Source organism: Larus michahellis, chromosome 1, assembly GCF_964199755.1.
Source record: "Larus michahellis chromosome 1, bLarMic1.1, whole genome shotgun sequence".
Classification (NCBI taxonomy): Eukaryota; Metazoa; Chordata; class Aves; order Charadriiformes; family Laridae; genus Larus; species Larus michahellis.
In genome coordinates, this window is record NC_133896.1 from 152,011,062 (window position 1) to 152,031,208 (window position 20,147).

General features: G+C 43.2%; 1 protein-coding gene across 4 annotated transcripts in view; it reads left to right on the plus strand.

Annotated features, from left to right (window-relative positions):
* NPAS2 (neuronal PAS domain protein 2) overlaps nucleotides 1-20,147 on the plus strand; it is a 108,458-nt gene that overhangs the window by 13,407 nt on the left and 74,904 nt on the right. Inside the window, exon 2 of one of the 4 annotated variants that reach the window (XM_074609235.1) lies at nucleotides 19,739-19,833. The exons of the other annotated variants lie outside the window; for them this stretch is intronic. The gene's annotated coding sequence lies outside the window, so the exon portion shown is untranslated. The remainder of the gene's footprint in view (nucleotides 1-19,738; nucleotides 19,834-20,147) is intronic. 4 annotated transcript variants of the gene reach the window in all.

A 20,147-nucleotide genomic window follows, 5' to 3' on the forward strand; every position in this document is an offset into this window, starting at 1 on the left:
GTGTTCCCAACGTAGGGTTCATTGAAGGTTTTTCCGCATTCCTCACTGACAATACCACCCGAAATTTGAAATGCAGACTACACCTAAATATAATATCGATATTCGAAAACATTGTCTGATGAATAGCCTTAATTGTTGCATTTCCTCTTGCAATTCAACCAGAAGCGTGGCTACAGTAGAGGTTGCATGTTTTTCAGGGATTGTAAAGTAGGAAGTGGCTCACTTCAGGCCAGCCTTTTTTTCTGCATTTTAATCTGGAATTGATAAATTTTTGGGGTATTTCCCCATAGTCTTGTTTCCCAGCTAGTCTACGGGTTTCTTTGGGAGAAGTTTGTTTGATGTGAAACTCCTCTCACCCTGCCAGAATGCGACACCTCTTGCGAGACAATGGTCTTAAGGAACAAAGCAATAATTAGGGAGTCGTAAGACATTTATGGCATGAGCTCAGACAGCACTGCCCCCATAGTATATTCTTCCATTGAAGACTGATTTTCCATTCTTTGTCAAATCTTACCCATTTTTGCTAAAGCCATAGTTGCAAGACTGCTTTAATTCATTTATATCTCTCCTGCTACTGCAAAGGGTGATCTTACTCCCAGTTCTGGAGACCCATTTATGTTATTTCCCTTGTCCTGGAGCAGTGGGCCGGAGCAGGAAGCTGATCGTGCTGAAATTTAACTTCTTCTGTGTGTGGATGGGTTAATTTTCAGCTGTTGTGTTTTCCTAAGCTGTTTCACTGTGCAGCCACATAAATGGTCATGGTGCAGTCAAAGGAGGAAAGAGGGGTTTCCTTTGGAACCGGTGTGAGTTTAAGCCACTTTACAGTGTCCGCTGATCATTTTTCATGTGAGTGTCCTACAGGACAAGAGAAGTGGGGATGGGGTTTGTCCTGAGGGGAGCTGGCGAGTGAAGAAATGGAGGCAGGGCTGAGACTGTCTGAGGGAAGTCGTATAGGTCAAGCAAGGAGACAGTGAGCTGGGGAGGAAAATGGACCAGCATAAGAGGGAACACAGAGAGTGGATGGAGTAGAAAATGATGACCAGCAGGAGAAGAAACACAGACAGCGGATGAGGAGCGAGGAAGGCAAGGAAATTTGATCTGCAGTCCATGTCAGTGAGGAGAAAGGAGAGAGGAGGGATGGAGAAAGAACCCTAGTACAAGCTTGGGTAAGGAGAGGGTGTTGTGAACAAACATGTCCACAGTGTGGGAAAGGGAGCAAGCATGGAGCTGAGCCTGGGAGAGGAAGGTCAGGGCAGCAACACGAGTGCAGCAGAGTGGGGAGAAAGAGGTTGGAGAAGAAGGCAAGGAGGTCTTTGGACTGAGCAAAAACTGAAAGTGGGGTTGGAAAGCAGGGGGTGATGCTCAGAGTTGCTTGGGAAGTACCTGGGAACTGGAAAGCCAGAAATAAAGATGAGCACATGCTCGTCCTAAAGTGTGGGGCTGGAGTGAGGAGTCTGAGGTACAGAAGGAGCTGTCAGGCCGGAGGTCAGGGGGACAGGCAGGGGCTGCTCGCTCATGTGGGCACCTGGGAGGAGAGCCTGGTGCTGGCAAACTTGGTGCTCCTCTTCTGCCTCAAAGCCCAGTGGGAGAGCATCTCATCCCTGCCTCTCACTGCTCCTCCTTGTCCCTTCCTACAGTGGGACCCTATGACCGCTCCAGCAGCCACAGCGTGTTAGCTGAAGGGACAGGGAGGCTGCGGATGTTTTGGAAATGTCGTGACGATGCCAAGTAATGAGGTTTTTCACTTTTTGAAAAACCTAGCAAAGTCACAGAAAGTGCATTAAATGTAACCACTATGGATGCAAAGTCGAGCACTCAAAAATTAGGAAATAGTATCATTAAGCCTGCCTGTGTAATTTTAATTTATTCACTTCCTGCATATTCATTATGATTCAGTACTTAATGATTTAATGATCACACTATGATCAAATAATTTTTTTGTTTTGCCGTTGCCGGTCATTTTAAGCCAGGTTAATTTGCTGGCAGCTCCCAATCAGTTCATTGAGTCCCTGCACAACTCCAGGCAAAGGCTGGGGGGGGCAGGAAAAGGATGTGACCACTTTTTATGCCAGCAATGCTACCTTAGCCTGGCCTAAACCTAGTCTGAAATGACAACATTAGTGTCCATGTAGTAGGGTAACGACTTCAGTTTTATTAAACGTTGGTGAATCCAGGCGGATATGTAAATGGGGGTAGCATTGTTGCAAAGAGCCCACACACCTGCAAAGCAAGGACTAACTTTTCTCAAGAACATACCTTCTCTTCTTCTTAACTCGTTTGGCTGAAATCAGGAATAATTATAATTCCAAGGCAGACACCAGACTGCAAACTTTCAGCCCAGGTGGTTTGATGACGGAAACGTTCTGCGTAATGGAGAAAGGTTCTCGTAACTGGAAGAACCAGGCAAGTCTTCCTGGCGGGCACTGTCCCCACACCGCTCCCTAGAAAAGGCAAGAGGTGAGGAAGGTACCATGAGGCTAGCCCTGAATAAAATTCCTATTTCCTGCAGCCAAATACATGAATCTTAATAAAACCCTGAAGACTTCAGACTTTCTCCTTGATCATTCTGCAAAGCTGTAGGTGCGTTTACTGAGCAAAGCTTTTCTTAGAGGAGCTCCTCCCTTTTCTCTTCAAATTATCGTTTAACTTTGGGTCAGAGGAAAAATGGAAAAATGAAGCTCATTTGTAGTTCTGCTGGCTACAAGTGGTTATGTGCAAAAACAGGGCTAAGTAGTATGACATAGTAAGAAGTACGATCGTGTAGGGCAGTGTCACGGTACCTGCCATAGGTAGGGAGTGGACATGATCAGAGGCTGCCACCGCTAACAGCACTGCCTCATTCAATTAGTTTAGCTGCTAAGAGGCCCAGAAGATAATTTGGAAGAACAGGATGAGCACAACACAAAGATACATCTGGGTCATGGCCGGTTGTGTGCCGCAGCAGGCGGTGCGTGGTGCCTGAGCTTTCCACACCAGGGCATTCCTAATGGGAACCCATAGCTACTGGGTTCAGATTTACTGGGCACCAGGCAGGCAGTGAGAAGTGCGTTTAGGATGAGATTCTGACTCCTTTGAACTTCAATGTGACCAAAATTTTGCCTTTATGACCCAGAGGTTTGGGGCTGCGCTGCGACTGTTAGATGCCTGTTTCCTGATGCACCTTCTTCTGTTCACCACTTTCTTCTGCTTTGACTCAACAGGCATTTTTGGCCTCTTTACCTGTTCTAAAAAGGGGGACTTTGTGGTTCAGGAAGCTTGAGGTAGGAATTTTGTTTAATTGCAAAGTACTTCCCTGGAAACTTTGTTTCTAGTAAGTTATACAGCTAATAAGCAAGTTTAAAGGATTAAATTTGACATAGAATTTGTAATTTGTATTTTGAAATGTACGTAATTCAGAAATAATAAATATTGGGCCCACAATGCTACTTTCTTGTTTGTTTTCAGGTGTTTCTGCTGCAATGATACCTGTTTTGGTATGGTTAAAACAGCCTTTCGAGATTTTAATTGAAAATTCTAACTCATTTAAATTAACTAATAAAGAAATTTTCTTACTGATAGCTCAAGTAATTTTTATGACTACCTTAGTGATATAATTTTAATTTTAAAGAACTACTTTTATACCTTACAAAATATCAGTTGTTCATGTTCAGAACTATATAAAGCTTCCACAGTTCTTCTTTTCGATATGAATTATTTCAAGATTGTCTGTATGTAACCAAACTGTTGATATTAAACAGACTTTGCAATTAGTTTTCTGATCTTCTAATTACGTCTTTTAGAAGAAGGTTGACAGGCATTCATGGAACTTTTTATGTATATTTATAATTTGCTCTAAAAAAATTTGTGCAAAAGGAATTTTATTGTTTATACGTATGGTCCTTAAACTAAGAAAAATACAGACTTTAAGAATCTTGCTATAATGATGTTGCTTCTTGCTTGCTGAGCTGGAGTTGCATGGACTGGTTTGTATTATATCTGTAATTCAACAAGGTATTAAAACTTGCACTGAAGTTTGAAGTGATTTTTATTGTTGAAGTGACTTGATTACTCTCATGCATCAATGTCTTCAGGAGAGTAATAGATTTTGTTTCTATCATATATTTTTACGCTCCAAACCTATATGTATGCAAAATATCATCCTTTGGTTGCGAGCTGTTTAAGAATAACGCTTTACGCATTCCTCTTCTGCTGTGCAAGGCTAGAAGGCTCTGAAAAGAAGAATAATGTAAACAGTAAGAATAAAAGCCTTCGCAGTGTCCATACGTCACATCCCGTCAGATTGATGCATTAACTTGCTGGATTACGGGCTCCAGTCAGCAAAAAAGAAAACAAGTTGCTAAATAAAAGTTTGACCTATTTTTCCATATAATTAAAATAGTCAGTAGTGTAACTGGTGGAAGGCAGAGGACTTTGCTAAAAGAGCAGGCAGAAATTGAAAGCAAATATAAGTTACCTGTTAGATAGCTCTTCGGTAAAGAGAGTCATTCTTTCATTTATCCTGGTATATGGAGACCAAAAGCTCCCCCGTGGACTTTCGAGGGACCTGGTTAACATCTGAAGTCCATCTATTATAGCTACAGTAAATACACTGTTGTCATGGTAATGCAATGATCAAAGTCTGAGGGAAAAACTCCGGCATTTCTATGGTTCGTAGTGTGAGATGAAAGGAAGGCTTGACAAGAAATAAAATAGAATTGATAAGCATTTAGTTTAAGTTGATTTTGCAACCTTCCAGAAAGATGTTATGAATTTTAATTTAAAATGAAACAATTTCAATTTAATTATGGGATTTTGTATAGTTGTTCTGATATTGTTAGTACTCAGAATAACACTGTCATTGTTGCCTGGCAAAGGTGGTGGTTTTCTTCCCTAAATCAGTTTCTAATTTTTCGGGACAAAATTGACACGATTGGGCCCCTTGCGAGGTCGTGGAGGGAAGCGTGTGAGCAACTGGGAGGATTCGCAGGCAGATCTACCGAAGGATGAAAGGCGAGGTTTCACAACAGGCTACAGCTTATTTAAGCCCCCTCTATCACCGAGTGCACTTAAATGGTGGATGGCTGGTCCCATTTGCACCCCTAGTCTGGCAAACGACAGCTTGCCAGCCCTTGTCCCCCACTCCTAGCTGTGCACTTCTGCCAGTTGCCTTCTGCTATCCGACCTAGTGGGACTTCTGCAGAAGCCCCTTCAGGTCTCTACATCAGAAAATAATTAAAAAAAAAGAGGAAAAGATGGCTCCCACCGCCCCCCCCCCAAATTACAGAATTGAACCAGCTCACAGAAGGAGCAGGGATGAGCAGAGCAGGAGGAGCAGGAGAGGAGAAAGACCTCCTCTGTTTGGCGGCCATGAGCCATTTGGCTGGCCCACTGTCTGTGGCCTTGAGCACTCCAGATGCAGAATTGCCTGTTCACCAGGCGGGTGAAATGCATGTCCCTGAGGAAGTGCAGAGCAGAAGGGTGGCTTGAAACCCTACCTGACTCTGACGCTTCGGTGCCTTACTGAGGGCTGTGGTTAGGGCCATCTGTAAGGTGGGAATACAAAGCCCCAGTCCTTTCTGCATTTAGGCAACAACTCTTTCCTTCTGGGTTGTGAATCCTACCCCAAGGTGGCCTGCTTTCCCCCTTGTACTACGTGGGACACATGGTTCAGGCTTCTGATTTCCACTCCAGAAAGAGCTGCTTGAACATTAGGCTTGGCTGCACAGAATATTACCTGGCTCAGATCCTTTTTCAGAGGAATTGCCTCCTTTGCCAACATGCTCACAATGGGTTTCTAGCCCCAGTCTAATATTACTTGCTCCCAGTGAATACCTCATTATTCCAAAGCTGTGTCCTTCACTTCAGTGGCGTAGCTTAATGGGGTCTACACACGCATACCCATAAATCTTGATGGATCAAGCTGTGCAAGCTTTAGTCCCAGTGAAATGGGATGACTCACCTGATGAAGTGCTCACTAGTCAAAGCAAAAGCTGCACAAAGGAAACCTTAAGTGTTAAAATAATCTTTTGTCAGCAGGGACAGATTCTGGCCCCTTTAATCACGCTGTGATTTTACAAGTAGTCCCGATGAATGAACTGAAAATACTTGCAGAGCCATAAAGCAGCTCTCCTGGGAGAAAGGGTACGGAATTCCACCTTTAGGTCGTCAACCTTGTGTTAAAGTCTCAATCCATTTAGTTGATGTCTCACGGTTAATGTTCCATGACAGCCCTTTAATACACAAGAAAACAGCTTAATCCGAGAGACCCCTCCTGGCATCTTATAAATTTCATCAGTATTGAAGGGACCAAAAAAATGTGGAATGTCACAAAACGTGGTGATGATCAAATGCTGAGCGCTCTCCTAACTTATTTCCTGGATACTGGAGCCAGCCCACAGCCCAACAGCCTGAGATAAAGGCATAAATATGGAGGGAAAGGCAAACACGAGAAAAAAATTCAAAGGAAAAAGTGCAAAACCAGAGCGGAAAGTAACAAAGGAGAATTTAACTTCCAAAGTGCTCGATTGTCTGAACAGAATTGATGAGAGTGGAAACCACAAGCTTGGTCTCTATGCAGGATTAAGACTGTTTTCATTGTGTTTTTTAAACGTAAGCAGTACAAAAATTGAGCGCATATGAGCCATCATGCATAAGACCTGTATAAACACCGTGACTACTAATCTGGAGCCCTCCCTGGATTTTTAAGAAAATCCCTGCCAGAAAAGGGCTGGTGACCTTAATATTATTTTAGTCAATAGTTACTGTGTCAGAAAAATGTTAACTTTGCAGACCTAAATGATAAGAAAGTGCTTGTCTTGAGGATATTACTGCCTCACGCAGTTTTCAACCTAAACAAAGTAAATAGAAAAATGGTTTTGTCTGAGTAAGGACTTTAGGATATGCCCCAAAGGAATTAAAACTCCAGGAAAGGAAATGGAAAAATCTAGAAAATGGAGAAAAACAAGTACTACAATTTAATGGCATGTTTAAAGCATATACTTATTTTAGAACATGTGCTCAACATCTTCCCTTACTGGTTTTTTAGGATGTACAAGTAAGTACCAGATGATGTATGTTACTAAATCACAATGCAAGGGTCGATAAATGTATCCACAAAACTTGCATTTTTCCTGGACTGCAGCCTGGATATGCCAAAAAAAATAATTAAAAGAGAACAAGGAAATAAAAGTATTAAATGCACCTTTTTTTTTACCTCCAGATAGACTGTAAATCAAGCATAGAGAAGAAGTTTTCCATCAGTCTTAAGGCAGCACTTAGCTGTATAGAATATCAAGCATCCAAAGGAAAGACCATCACTTCCGAGGTGCACTCACTGTTCTCATTTGTAATTTATCCTGTAAAGATACAGCAGCAGAATGTTAATGCTCTTTGGTTAGGTTTTTGAAACTCGAGAGATCTGAAGTCAAAGGGACATGCTCAATCTGACAGCCTGATATTTTTTAAGAATGAACTCGAACTGATTTCAGGGACTCCTCTTACTCCTGATTACCAGCTTCATGCTTTTGCAATTCTGCTTCTGAGCATTTAATACTTTTTTTTTTCTTTCTGTTTCTAATAGGCCCATCCAAGCAGAGGACAAGCTAAATGCCAGGCCACATGTATGAAGGAACAATAAAATAAAGGGTCATCATATAAACAAAGTAAAGGGGTTTTTTTTAAGAAAAAAAAGACAGAGATTTCTCTCTTTTCCTTCAGATGACTGTCCTTCTACATTTATGGCGGGTAAGAGAAGACTTGCTAGCCTAGTTGAAGAGGATGAGGCCTTAAAGAGGAAAGAAGTAGAGTTTGATTTGTTTAGGAAGGCGAGGAAATGTGGACGTGAAACGGCAGTAATGGGGTTTTCCTGAGATCCTGGGGAACTAGAGAGAGGGAGAAGGGGGTTAGCCTGAGCCTGCTCCTTTACTAGCAGCTGGCACCACTCAAGGATGAGGTATTTGATCGGTTTTGATAACTCTCTTAAAATTGGGTTACTCATGCCCTAAGAGTTCCTGTTTCCGTTGACTACAACAGCAGCTTTGGCAGTTACCTCTGCTGCCTGCATCACTACTGTAAAGACGCATAGTTAGGTGAGATAAGTCACAACACAGGTGTTATAAAAGTTAGACATTGTTGCCTCTAACTTACTGGTTTGTTAATCCTTACAGGATCCAGTCCTTGCAACCTGCCTGGTCTGGGTATTGAGATAACAACAATATTTTTTCTTGGGGAAATAAAGATTATTTGGTCATGTTTAGTGTTGAGGGTTGGTTGTGTGCATTTTGTGCGTACCCATCTGGCTATCTTTTGAATGTGCTGACCAATTTGTTAAGTTTGTGAAAAAGGTAAAGATCTCAAAACTACTGAGTTTCTTCAAGTTTTGTGACAATAGATACCTGTCCCTCCGGGCAGCAGAGAACCTATACAAGAGCTTTCTGATGGAAACCAGTAAGCCATCAGCTGGTGTTGGTTTTACTGCTCCCAAAACTTCATTTATTAGCTGCAAATGTTTCCTTTTGAGTCTGGATTCTGCGGAGGACTAAGTGGCTCACGTCTCTGCGGTGAGTTGTTCCACACCTGCAACATTGCCTTTAGCGAGTAATGGATCTGCTTGCTGCTAGTGCTTGCTTGCGGCCAGCCTCTGCCCATAGCCATCCTTGACGTGGGTCCTGTCAAGCCTAGGAACACCATGATCTTGTGCATTTTTCAAAGATAAACATTTTAAAAAGAAAAAAGTCAGCAACCAGGAAAGAAAAGAAGTAGGAACCATTCGGAAGTTGGGAAAGGTGGATGGGCTTAGGGCCAGATTTCTTGAATTCACAGTGGTAGCAGTTTTAGCAGTGAAGTATTATAGTAGTGGTTACTCTGGAGAGGTTTTTGTGCAATGACTGCACACTTCATCTCCTCTGGACACAAAAAAAGAAATCACAAGTGGAAGGGATTACTAGTGGGAAATGTGGTATTATTTTCATAGGTCTAATAGATTATGTTAAAAAGTGAATACTCAGGGAAAGCCAAAATCACTAGGAACACTGCAGCACTTAGACCTGCTTGTGGCTAATTGCTGTTCTAGAGACGTACCAAAAAAAAAAGCTAGAAACGTGGTGCTGTTGATTATATCAGCAGGATCCACTGCTCTGGGGACTCACCACAGCCAGATGGCTTCTCTTTGAACTTTCAGAGGCCAGCCTTGTCGGTGGCACCTGAGTGCCAGGGTGCAACAGGAGAGAAAGGCAATCACCATGGACAGTGAGGAGATAAAAGAACCTGCTCGCTGAGCGCCAGGGCTGCTGCTCACAGAGCCGACAATAAATATCACAGGTTTTATCTGGAAGGTCCGAGGTCTTCCCCGTCACGGATTTGTAATTTTTTCTCCTCCTCCACTGCTTAACATTTCGGTTCCCCTCAGAGCACGTGGGAGCTGGCTACTCCGCTTGCCCTAGATGAGTCACTCCTCCAGATAAGCCTGACTGACTTCAAAACTCAAGTTACTCTGCATCGAGTGTAAAACGTTGAGACAGAAAAAAGCAGACTGCAAATGAGGAAACGCTCCTGCCAAATTCCAGTCCCTGTCACATAAAGCCACGCTATTTCATGTGTGAGGTGACGTGCTGTTTTGAACTGACTTCAGCTGATCGTAAAACAAAAATGATGTTGTAATTGTCACATAAAGGCTCCTGACATAGCAGGGGAGAAGACTTCAATCTGTCGCAACCTGTTCTCTTTGAGGAAGAAAAGGTGACTGAGAAAGTGTTATTTGGCACAGAACAGTGAATCAGAAGCAGAAATATAGTCCTCTCTCATTTTTTGGAAGCATTTACACTTGCTAATATGCCACTCAGTGCTCCTAAAAACTCAACTCTTCGTTCCTACCTGGCAGCAAACTGAGAATCTACTTTCCTAGAAACGTGCCAGAAAAATCCACTTCTTGAGAAACAAAAATTTCAGTCAAATGTGCGATAAGGCAGTTAAAACAGCGAATGTTTCACTGACCCGCAGGCAAGCTGCTCTCCATGTGGGACATCCCAGACGGGGAATTCCTGCACAGCCCCAAAGCAGAAAGATTGCCCTTGCGTTTTCCCATCCCTGCACTTCTAAAAGTACCCAGCCTACTGCCAGGAAGCTAGTTAATGTGGCAGACGGGGCTCAAGCAAGATATAAAGGTGGCTATTCAGGCCCTAGGACTTTGGTTATAACACCTACTTTATCTTTAGGGAGGCTGGGGAGGAGCAGGGAATGTTGGCGTGGGACTGACGGTGAACCTCCATAGGAGCCTCCTGAAGCAGAGCAGTACTGCTTTATACCAGTGCAGTCAGACGGCACCAGTCAGCCACTGCGCCATGAAGGATATGAGCCAGGGCTTTTTCAAAGGAATTCTCCAATGAGTCAAAAAACGAGTGACATTTTTTGGATATTTTTGTCGAGAAGGAAGAGAAAGGGGCTGTATAAAAAGTTGAAAATCTCTTCTATGTTCTTAGCATAGCCATAACCAGGCAACAGTATATCGTCCTGGATCAGAAGAACTTGCAGGACATAGTAGCAAATTTAGCTCTTCAGTCTGCTCTTCCTAATCCTGAGCACAGGCCCACCCATAGCTACATGTCCCCCACCAGCTGAGGCTGTAACATCCTCACCATCCATGTCTTTTATCACCCATCAGCGAACATAACTCTCTGAACCCAAATGCTAAAGGTGAGATGGGCCCAAGTCGATAAGGCATACCCTGCTCTGAGCTACTCTCAGACTGTTACTCCACAGACCAAGTTCTTCTGCTTGGCCTTGGGGTAGAGAAAACTAGATCTAGGATTAACATTCAGGTTATTGCTAGCAATCACAGGGGCAGGAGAATTCAGTTTATTGCCACAAGAGATCGCTGGGATATAGTTTAATACTAAATGATGAGAGGAAAACCTAGGTTTATTGCCGATTGAAGCCCAGCTCTTGGAGCTGTAGGCGCAGAGGCTGACAGCCAGCTGTGGAGGAAAGGGGGAGATATTGGGCAACTTTTAAACAGTGTTTGATGTGAGATATGGTTAAATTTTGAATGCGGAAATACTGAACGAGGAGAAATATTCCTGGATTGCACAAGGCTGGTATGAAGGGAGAGCTGACGGGACCAAATGCTCTAAGCTGAATTTTGGCCCCATGGGGGCTGCTGCAGGACAGGTAAGGAAGTCTGAGGGTATAGGTGGAGTGGGGCTGAGTGATAAGAACTACAGGCAGTTCAGTTTGCTGCTGGATCCTACAACATCTGTAGGGGGAGAGGCAGACCAGGCAAGAGTCAAACAGTTCACATTTGCTTTTTTTAACTGTTAGGAGTCTTCAGGTGATAATTAAAGATAGGATTAGGCTTAGGATGCTGGTTGCAGTTAAAAACAGGCAGAACTGAGGTGCTCGGTCTGCTGGTACAGCCAGCAGGGCTTGTTGGGCTGCAGCGAGGGCTAGGGACCTCTGCTGAGAGGTGGCTGTTTTACTAAGTTTTACTGGCTTCATTTTACAGAATCGCAGAGCCACAGCATGGTAGGGGTTGGGAGGGACCTCTGGAGATCATCTAGTCCAACCCCCTGCCAGAGCAGGATCACCTACACCAGGTTGCACAGGAACGCGTCCAGGTGGGTTTTGAATGTCTCCAGAGCAGGAGACTCCACCACCTCTCTGGGCAGCCTGTGCCAGTGCTCTGCCACCCTCACAGTAAAGAAGTTCCTCCTCATGTTTAGGTGGAACTTCCTGTGTTCCAGTTTGTGCTCATTGCCCCTTGTCCTGTCACTGGGCACCACTGAAAAGAGCCTGGCCCCATCCTCCTGACACCCACCCTTTCAGTATTTATAAGTGTTGATATGATCCACCCTCAGTCTTCTTTTTTCCAGACTAAAAAGACTGAAATCCCTCAGCCTTTCTTCATAAGAGAGGTGCTCCAGTCCCCTCATCATCTTCGTAGCCCTTTGCTGTACCTTCTCCAGCAGTTCCCTGTCCTTCTGTAGTTGGGGTTAGGGGAAAGAGGATCTAAAGAGTTTAATTAATTTTGGGATTGTGTAAGGCCCAGGGTGGTAGGATGGTAGCAGGTTCCCCCAAGGCACTTAGAGAAGATTAGTTTTCATTTGAGGTTTAGGGGGGACTGCAGAAACTGAAGCAACCCAAGTTTACAGCCACAATTAATCCACAGCTATTGGCTCATTCTGCCCCAGGCCTTGTCCCAGCCCTGCAGATCCGGTCAGATATGAGACTCCTATCTCAGTCATATCTCTAGACCTAACTTGCACACCAAAAGAAGTTCACATGCCCTTCCTCACAGTACAAATAACTACCTGCTCTTCATCCCCAACACCAGATGCCATCACCCAGTCCTGCTGAACTTGCAGTTAACTGCTGAACCATTTAACACTCCTGAAGCCACTGCTGCCCACTACCCAATCCTTTAACCCTACCTCTATCGCTAACCCTCATCCTTGCTATACTCCAGTAGTGCACATCTACTCCAGGGTTATTCACAAGCCCTTTGCTCTGTTGGCATTTGTGGTCAGTCTAGCTCAGTGGGCCTACAAGGCGTTCTAACATTGCTCATAGTCATTCCTACCCCAACATGGACACTTGTGCAGGAGCCAAGACATAAAGGGTTTTTCCCGTTTTTCCCAGCACCTGTGATGTTCCTTCCAGCCAGAGCTGCTGTTTTGTGGGATTGAGACAATGGCAGAAGACAGGCAAGGACCCTAAAAATCTTTGCTAATGAGTGTGTCGCATACAAATATAACAAAACATAGAAAGCTGTAAGCTGCTGGACTCCTCACATCAATGACTGATGCTCCTGCTTCCTCATTCACTCAGAGGAAGCAGGTCACTGAGCAGACACTGTTCTCTTCAGCAGCGGAGACACAGTCTCAAGAAATAGTTCCTCTTTCTGCTTTCTTAATGTGGGCCTACTGCCTTTAATAATATTATTCCTAAGCTACCTGCATGCAAAGCCTCGTTAGCTTCCACATGCACACAGCCAGTGCACGATAGGCCTTGACAGAACATGTATATTTGGCAAGACCATGAAGCCATACTTGTTTTCAGGTCACTTTGTCCTGGTTTTGTATCAAAGCTTTCCATATCAACGGCAGTTTCATTTCAGTAAGCTAATAATAGCTCTTGAAGAATCCTGTGTATCAGCAAAAAGACTCCCCGCAGCTGAAAATCGAATTTAAGAGTTTATGCTGCACAAGGGTGAGTGATGAGGAATGTGTTGGCCCAGGCACAGCCTTGCGTTCACGTAGGGAGGCCTGCAGTGAGGTTTTGGCATTGTTTGTGACTGGAATATCAGTTAAGTCCTGTGAGATCCAGTAATTAACTCGGCTCTTTGGGTCCAAACTCTAGTTCTACCCCAAGCCATTAAATCCCAGACTAACATAACCTGAAGCACATTATTCACATCCAGCCCTACAGCTGGTCACGCTTTACTGCACTTACGCTCTTCTGAGCTTTTGAAGCTTTGTTCTTCCCAGCAATAACACTTGCTTTTCAGCCCCATCAGTCCTTAGCCCCAACCTCGGCTCCAGCCGTACCATTAACAGACTTGAGCAACTCAAGCCTCCAGAATTAATAAATATCAGCCTAGACCAAATCCCAGCCCTGTGCTCGGGAGGAGCCAGCCAGAACTCCTCAGCTCCAGCTTTTCCAAACCCCGACACCAGTCGATGCCATTCCTAAACTTGTATTTGTGGCCGTGCTGGACAGCCTGTGCTGTCTTTGAGCCGTGAACCCCTAACACAGAACGATGCTCTGGGAAGCAGCTCAGCAGCAGACCATGAGCCTTGTTTATGGTATCAGGCTTGTCCTTTGAAGATGCCAGTAGAGCATGGGCAAGGTGCGTTTTAGTTTGCCTTTTAACTACAGCCCGAGAACAGGCCCTGAACATTGTCCTGTGTTATTTTCTAGTTTTCTTTATGCAGAAGTACAGCAGTAACTGCACACATGACTCAAGAAATGTTTGTGGGTAAAGACTGTTTTTCTCAATGCCTCCTTGTAAAATGGACACCTCAGAAAACAGACATGTATGTCATGCTATGGTTGGAAATTTGGCGCTGCTTTTGAGAAAGTGGGAGGGCAGTTAGTTTAGTCAAGGTCATTAGTGCAGTTCCATTAGGATGATGCACATTTTCCTGAGCGAATAATTGTAGTACTATTTATCTCCAAGCTATGTTTTCACAATAGAGCTGAATCAATGTATCTGATTCCAGTTCACAGACATTCATTTTACTTACCAGTGGAAACTGATATTACGAGTCTTTGATAAGCACTTAAATTAATTCCTTCCAGACATTTCATTTAATGCCTTTCAGCCTGATGGAGTTAAATTAGCAGGACTAACTACTTAAGAGTATCGAAAGAGGAAGTAAAACGTTTTTAGGATTAGATATTTGAGACAGGTTTACACATTAGCATATTAAATCCATACAATACAGGTGTTAAAAAGGGCTTCAGTTACTCCCTAATTAGAAGCAAACCTTTGATAAGAGCAGAGTGTGTGTATCTCAAGACATGGGCTCCCCTGTGGATGGGAGAACCGCATTGCTATGCAGCTGCACACCGTGCTGCAGCTACGTATCTCAAATCGCACCATGGCGTCAGGTTTTTTTAGAGAAAGGGGTGCATTCTCAATGGAAGTGGAAATGTAAAGGTATTATTTTCTTCTGTTTAAGAGCAGTATTCACAGCTGCCTTGCTGCTCTCACCAGGCAGGACCGTTTTCCTGCTTGAAACTTGGGATCATGCACCCACAGACATGGTACTAGCAGGTCTCCAGTCACACCAGGGAGGTCGTGTGTGAAGCAGCCCCACTCTATGGCTTTACCATGGCTCTCTTACTGGAAATTATGGGTTTGGTTGGCACCTCAGCGTCTCCTACCACTTTGGGGAGAAGGCCCACCAAATCTTTCTGACTGAAAGATGTGAGCCATCTTTTAGAGGACCACCATCCCTTGCTGGTCTCCCAGAACTGGAAACCTGTGCGGGCAGTTCATCATGTGCCCATATCAGCTCCTGGATCAGAGTCTCACGGTGATGATTACCCAATGTGGGGAAAGAAGCAACAGGTTGTTTAGGAGTTTTTGTTCTTGGGAAACACCTACACCAGTGGACACTGCCTGCAAGTAGCTTATGAGTTATGTGCAAATGAGACACTCCTAATCTGAAATTCTGGAATATTTATGTATCTTCCCAGTAGTTACTTTTTAATGAAAAAGTCAGAAAATCTGAATTATTCCAGTAAAAAGAAGATATATTCCAGTTTTCCAAGTTTTCCGTAAAAGCAGAGTCTCAAAGATTTCTTTGAGAGATATACAAAGTGTCTCTGTTGTTGTTTTTTGATCAAAATATACCATTTTTTTCAGGTAGAAAATGCTATTACCTGTTTGGCAGTCCTCTCCTTTATTCATATTTCATAAATAATGTTTCCCACTAACCTTTGTTTAAATGTGCAAGGTGTAGAGATGCGAGGATCTGGAAACAGGTACTGAAATCATCACTAAAAAAATCATCTCTATTCTCCATTCCCTCCTCCTTTTCTATTTTTTTATTTCAATGCAAAGTAGGAAATACAAGATTGGAAAACTTGGGAAAAGCTTGAATTGAATGTATTTGAGAAATACCTTTTGTCAGAATGAGCAGAAAAATGTGCAATGTTTAAAATAAATGCTGAAATTTCACCCTTCAAAATATTTTCCACACAATAAAGTATTTCCAGTTAGCTTACTATGAAGTCACTATGCTGTGTTAGCTGTGCCATGCATATGGATGTTTATTTTCCAAACATTTCTTCTAGAAATGTGCTGTGTGGCTTTGTGCGTTATGTCCTTAAGTCTGCTTACATCGTATTTCTGAATCTTATGGAACCCTCTTGTTAATGGGTCAGTAATGGTGGTACTCTCTATTTCCATCTTTCTAGTTATTTACTTAGTCATTTTACTGCTTGAGAGATACGTCAACTAGCAAGAAATGTCAAGAAGTACTTTGTGTGCATTGCAGCTCTGTCTTTAATATTGAGCATTTTTGATGGTTTTTTTTTTTTGCTTTTTCTCAGAGATATATCTGGCAGAAGTCTATATGCACTAACAAAATCAGGCATAATAGAGTTCTTATTCATGAAGAAGTAAATAAAAATTAGTTCTAAAGTGAAAGCTGCAGATATTTAATTTTACCCTTAAAGGGGAGAAAAGCCTAGAAAAATCTGTTGCATTTTATATGTACAGACATTTCCAGAAAATGTAAATCTCTGGTTAGGCCGCACTTTTTTAACAGAAGTCAGATAGTGAAACATCCTTGACTCAGGACCACAGGTGTAAAGTAAGTGTGGAATTAGGGAGGAAAGTTTGTGAATGTAGTGTTGCTTCTGTCGTTCACTTGTTCACTCTTCCTTGCACCGAGAACAGAAAAAAAATGAGGGTGGAGAAGGTCAGAGGGAGGAGATGGAGAAAGTGAGTCTCAGGGTTTCTTTACTTTTCTCTGCTGCGCCAGAAATAAGCCTTTGCAACCCAAAGAGTACATACTAAAGCAAAAAGCCAGACCACCAATCACCCAAGCTCGTTTCTCAGCCCTGAAAGGTGCTGTCATAGGTGCGTGCCGTCGCTGCCGTGATGTAACTGTCCCCTTTTAGTAATGCCAAAATGTTGAAAGTTTCCAAATCAGAGCAAAGGCCAACCTGCTCGTGTGTGTGTGAAGAGCTGGAAGGCTGGATGTGCTGGGGTACGAGTTTGGACTGGGCAGCGGTGGCAGCAATGGGAGGCAGAGCAGAGGGAAATAAAGCACTTTGGAAACATTTTGGCTTGGGAACTTTTTGCCCAATTGTTCAAGAGATAACTAACTTTTTTAAAAAAAGAAGACATTTGCATTTGTGTGACTTGAGTTACATCTTAATGCAATAGTGTTCTCCTAAGCGTGTATCTTTGCTATCCTACAGAAACAGAATGTACGTATTTGAGCTCTTTGTCGTGTCTGACTTGTCAGTTGAGAGTCATTCTCCCTAATCTTCTAAAGCATGATGAATGCACGTTAGCATTGCAGGCTAAAGGAAATTTAGGGGTAAAGGGAAAAGGATTGCTTTTGTGGCACCTTTGTCCTACAGGATTCCTAAATTTAAAAAAAAAAAAAAAGTATAAAACTCCAGGGGGAAGTGGTACGATGGCGGAGCACTCAGTTTCCTAGTCCTTCTTGAGCTTTTTGCTCCTCCGCTCTTTCTATTAAGGAACAAGTCATCTCTCAGATTTGCTGCTTTCTGAGAGTCACGTCTGTGTTTGTAGCTAAGGAGAATCCAGCTTGGCTTAGTCAGAGGATCTAAGACTAATTCAGGTGTTGTTTGGTCTCTGCTGCATAGGACAGCTATTTCAAACAGGCTTTGATTTACACCAGGGAGTGCCAGCCAGAAGGAGCCCAGGCCATGCTGCTTCTGCCCTGCCTTCGTTCTCTGCTCATGCCCCGAGGGGCTGGCACGAGAGCCACAGGCTGCTCTGAAATCCAAGGGCTTCCCTGCTCACTCTGCTGTGGCACAGCCTTGTGCTGGCGAGTAGGTCCCACATCTTCACAAGGTCCCGGAGGAGTCAGTCACCACCTCCCCATCCCTGAATCACAAGACTCAGAAAGCAGGATAGGTGGAGGGGGTTCACTGACTCCCTGGGCTGTCTTACTGTTTTCTTGAAAACTTTGCATTCCTCCAAAACGGGACAAAATACCTTATTGTTTCCCAGCTCTCCTGAGGCTGCGTGTTCCCGTGACGGCATTTGCCACCCACCTGGCAGGAGAGAAGATATGGGCAAGGGAAGCAGTGCTTGGATTAGTTATTGCAGCGACAAGGTGGTAAAGTTGCTTGTGCATGCTTAAGTAATGACAATGCTGAGGATAGTGGAGAAGAGTCCCCCAGGAACAGAACATGAACATTAATTATAGGGGGGAAAATATATTATTAACATCAGACCGCACACTACAGGAGATCCCAGTGTGACTATTAAAGGAAATTAATTACCACCTCTCTTTACCTTTCAGATCAACTCTTCTTTATAATGAGAATAATTCCTTCATTGTTACCACTAGTATTATCAGCTGTGAGAGAAGAATTTTTCCTGGTGTTCCATTCATTGCTATCGTGCATCTGTATGTTTTGAAAATAAATGCTTCCAACGGATCTGTTGCATCCCCTTTGAGGGGAAGTCCCACAGACTAGGCTCAGGCTGTATAAAACAGAACGATATGCTAAAATACTCGTTCCTCTGCACTGGTAGGTGTGAAATAGCGTCAACGTCAGTGAAATAGCATCGAAGTCATTCAGTGTGGCGAAACCAGGACCAGACTTTAGGAGGTAGCGTGTCAGCACAGTGCAGGAGACCTCTCTTTCCCATAGCTGCTCCTTTCGTCACATCAGCCACACGTGCCCATCATACCAAGTTTGTAAATTCTGGGATCGAGGATCTCTAGAAATAACTAACCTTTCAGAAATAGTTAGGCATTGATCCCTTTGAGGCCAAATAAAAGAGATAAATTTAAAGATTCTAAGTCTAAATTATTTTCCATATATCCCACTCCCCTAAAATTGAGCAGTTAAAAGCAAGGAGATACTCTTACTTTATTAGACTACTCCTGCTTCACAACCCCCTTTTCCACATACCAGTGTATTTTCAAAATGCATCTTGCATAAACTCACGAGAAATTTTTGCTGGTAAAGTCAGAATCGAGGTCAAAACTGGACTAAAAGAAAGCTCATTACAACTTTAACATCCGTAATCCACCCTGAGGAGAGAGATGAATGCAGCGAGCGGGCTATGGATGCATTGTTTCCATTGTACTCTTGATTAACTTATAATTCACAAGTGAGGGAGTGTGAAGGAAACTACTGACTGATGGAAGGTCACCAATTCCAAGAGGAAATAAATGATATATAGGCATCCCATTCATCACTTTATTTGTGTAACAGCAGTTTGGATTCTGTCTCTCTAGGGTAAAGCCCATTTAAAATCTTTTAATATTTTTGCAAAGACGAGGCTGGAAAGCTTGTGTAATCTTAGTAACAAAAGAACCATATATAAAATCCACATCATCCCAGGGCAGCCAGCGACTTCCCTTGAAGAGGGTGCTAATTCCCCAAATTCTTCATGATTGTCCTTGGATAGAGGCCAGTAATTACCGTGATTCTTTCAACCCCACATGAAGATCTGCCGTCACCCTATTATTTCTAGTATAAGGTAATAACAGTCCTAAGTTTTGCTGTAAAGTTCACCTTTGCATTACAAGGAGCGTCGGGTTCTCGGAAAATCCTGATTACAGCCATGGCTTTAATTAGGGCTGGTATCAAAGAATATATAAATGTGTGCATGATCCCCGTTCTTCCATCCACCCTCAGTTTTTACAGGAATAAATTTGTTAATGAACACAAGCTCTGCAGTGAAGATACTGCATCAGTTGTTCCCTTCCTTTGTAGATAAGCAGATAGCTCTCAAATATGCGTCAAGCTTCTGAACCGGCATCTCGCTTTACCACACTGCAATGGAAGCAGTGCAACAGTAGCTAGTCTATGCCTGGAAGAAGTAGCAAGAAGTCAACATACTCCACTTGTAAAAGCCGTAGAGAATAATAAATAAGAACCAAAACCAGAAATAGGTCAGTAATACAGACATCATGGCCAGACAGAGAAAAGCCCTGTGCATATATCCCTATATTTACTTCTCCTGTTAAAGTAACACCATGGCAATAGGGCGGCCAGACATGAATGAAATGCTCTCACACTTTATTTTCTTCTACAGTTTATTGCAGAAATAATAAACACTGTGCTGCAGAGTCAAATTGACGCATGTGATCTTCTGCATTTTTGGTGGCTAATACGATTGCTCTGGAGCAGGTCAGTGCACATTCTCACTTTCAGTTACTTTGGACAAATGCAAACTAAGTGTACCATGAAAAATTTCAGCACATAACATGGCGTCTGAAAGATGATGTGTGTCTCTGCTGTGATATTTTCATTATGCCTCAGAGAAAACCCATTTTAATGCACGGCTGCAAAAAGAACCACAGGTCTTGCGCGTAAAAAAGACATGAAGTAACCGGTGTGGGCTAGCAATTTCTGTCAGATAAACTGGTAAATTTGGATTGAATTAAGTCCTAATGCTGGATTTTGTACTAATGCCTGTCTGGAAGGCACTGAATTGCTAGATA